This window comes from Lygodium microphyllum, chromosome 3 (genome assembly GCF_053477565.2).
Source record: "Lygodium microphyllum isolate KBCC chromosome 3, Lygodium_microphyllum_v1.1.10, whole genome shotgun sequence".
NCBI lineage: Eukaryota > Viridiplantae > Streptophyta > Polypodiopsida > Schizaeales > Lygodiaceae > Lygodium > Lygodium microphyllum.
In genome coordinates, this window is record NC_141137.1 from 42,404,578 (window position 1) to 42,407,813 (window position 3,236).

A 3,236-nucleotide genomic window follows, 5' to 3' on the forward strand; every position below is an offset into this window, starting at 1 on the left:
AAGTCTCTTGACACCAAATCCTTGAGCATGGTGAGGTGGATCCTATTCATGGTAGCATTGTGCCAAGCACCAGAGAACAACATGTGGATGAACTTGAATTGTAGTTGCAAGTCACGGTTTGGTATGGCCTTAAACTTAATTCAATCATTACCCATCTATTGCTTTGTGAAATTAAACTAGGCTGCTACATCTTTCTTTGTCTTTGGTTTGAAAGGGCATTGTGGTGATCCTAGGGCCCTGTGCACTAAACCTTATGAAAGTGGAATCTTCACCATTTGCAGCCCTTTAGCTGTGTGCACCATGATGGTCCATGTTTTTCTTGTCCATCTTAATTTGTAAGGAACTCGGTGCACTATGGGTGGTTGACCCTGCCTCCAAAAATTTCCATATCTTTTGTTAGGGAGCATAATTCCACCAATTCCTTTGCCTTTTGTTCATCATTCACCACATGTCTGAGATTTTGTATTTTCCTATACCTCAAGTTTCCATTTCACACGATGTCTACACTCATATTCTCCTTTGCCTACTTTGCATCGGTAAAAGGGATTTGGGGCTTTCCATGTCTCTCATAGATCACCTTGTCACATTGACTCTAGCCATTTTTGGTATGACTCTAAGAAATGGAAAAATTTATGGTTAAGAGAGATTTGAACAATTATACATAGCCTTACACCTTTTTCTTGTCATAATTTAATAATTTTAAATAGAGCTATGTACTGATTGAATTTGAAATGATTGCATTTGCATTTGAACACTCCCCCCTCTCGAGAAAATTAGCAATGCTTCTTAGTTTGTAGGGGTGAGAATGGTACGGAAATGGAACATTGAATGCAGTAGGTTATTATAGACTCACAAAGAGAAATGAAAAAAAAAAGAAGGAATTAAATTTTGTACAAGTGTTTCCCCACATGAGCATGCTTAAGACTCATGGAGTATGGTCTTTGCTTCACATGCATTGTATCAGGCATTGTAGAGATGTTGTGGATTATTGTGCTTGGATTGATATCTTTTAGCTCCTCAATGGACCATGAGAAAACATCAAAAAAATCTTTCAGGAGACTACTGAAGTTAACCTCCTCATCCATGGTTGCTATGAACACTAGCCCATGTTTTTCACCTTTTCTAGCCAAGTTGACCTCCTTAAACTGGCAGGTCCTTCGATGGGCTTGCTCATTTGACCTTGTCTCTTTTCTCCTAGTGATATCAATATTCTATCAATCTTTCTAAATTTTGTGAATCATTTGGGTATATCTTGAAGTTTCTTTTACCTTTTGGTATCAAACTCTTTAGATTGTTTATGTGCTTTCTCCTTTAGTTGTCTCTGCACTTCATGTGGACCAGGAGGTCTCCTTAGGGGCATTCGATCCTAGGGGGTTTTGGAATTTCAGGATCGCTATCAAAGCTTATTTTAGAATTGGAGTTGAATTGGCAGCCTTCACTGGAAGAATGAGTATCACCACGTGGTTAGAGCTAAGATGTTGATCCTACTTCATATAAAGTTATGGCAGCAAGCTAGGTCAGCCTTTCATGATTGTAACCCACTATATTTAGATGTTCTAGCCATGTTGGATCATTAGCCCTTTCTCTATCTTGAAGGCATTCGTACCTTTGGGCTTAGAGTCCATAATTATCTACTCAATGGTTTGCCTGTCAATGTCATAGTCTATGGTTTTAGCATCTTTCTCACTGTCCTCATTTCCAGAGTCCTATACATTTTAATTTTCTTTTAGTAGAGCCCAATTTTATAGTAGGTTCAAATCATGCACTCGGGTCCATTTCCATCTTGTTTCTTTTAGGATATCCCTAAGAGGATTTAGGTTAGCTGTAGGATTGTAGACAAGTTCTCTCATTAGATACTAAAGGATTTTGTGGAGGTTTGGTTTGTTCCATGGACTATGATAAGGAATGGATGATGGTTTCATATTCTAGTTTATGCCAACATGCATAGAGATACCATAGGCAAGGTGACATCCTTTCCATACATGAGCGTTAGCTTGGGCAGTGAAGGTCTTTTCCTTTTCCACAACCCTTTTGTAATCATCCTCATTGTCAAGTTGATGGTTGCAAACACGTGCATTCAATTTTTCTCATCCTCTAGACATGGTACATACTTGATTAATGGACCATAGTTGGGGCTGCTCTGGGATCCTCCTTTAAGCATGGCTGAGATGGCATCAAGGTCAAAGAGTGAGATCTTCCAAGTATCCATCTCCACTAAGACTGCTTCTTTCTATTTCCAAATAATATTGGTCCATTACCCTAGTCCTCTCTTGTATGGGCATGTCTCATCCAAGGACTTCCCAACAAGATATCATAGTCCACACTTATCACAAGGAAATTCACGGAAAACTCCATTCCAACTATCTTGATTGGCAAATCCTTAAGCACTCTGAATGGGGAAATTTGCATTTTTTTAGCCAATATCACATTGAATTTAGCAATTTCCATTGGCAGACTTCACTGAGCTTATAGCACTACAAGATATAGGCCTTATACCGACATTTAAAGTGACGAAAATACAAGCAACAAAATTTGCCCCCATCGTCGCAAATAGTGTCGTTATTAATGACACCATAGAAACATTGGTATTGGCGTTGGTATTGGCGTCGCTATCTGCATCGCATTTGCAACCCCAATACCGACGCCAATAGCGACGCTAATACCGACATTTTACAATGCACATAACGACGGCAATAGCGACGCGAGAAGTAAAATTTGCGATGCTAATAGTGATGGTAAATAGGGATAAAAAAAAAATTGTAGCAGGGCAGCAAGCTACCGTGCCACATATAGCACTATGTGCTTTATGAGAGCCATACAAAATAGTTTTTGCACTACTGTGTACAAAGCGCTTGCAAACAAAAAGAATGTATACTGAAATCATAAAACTGATACATGAAATAAATACATGATCGCATAAGAAGCGAGTGCTACAATCATGACAGGATATCACTAATACAATCATGTCTACATAGATTAGGCGACTCAAAAATAAAGGTGTGTGAGCTCCAGGGATCCAAGGGCGAGCTACAAATTCTCGTCCCCCGAAAGCTCGTCCTGCCGCAAAGGAGCATCGAACGGACTCTGTAGAAAAAGAAACAACACATCAATCCACCATATAATAATGCATTCAAATATCTCATGGTAACTACGGACAAGAAAGATGAGTGACTTACAAGGCTGCCGCGTCTATACAATCGGTCGATCAATGGATTGAGACCGTGCCTCTCTGCATA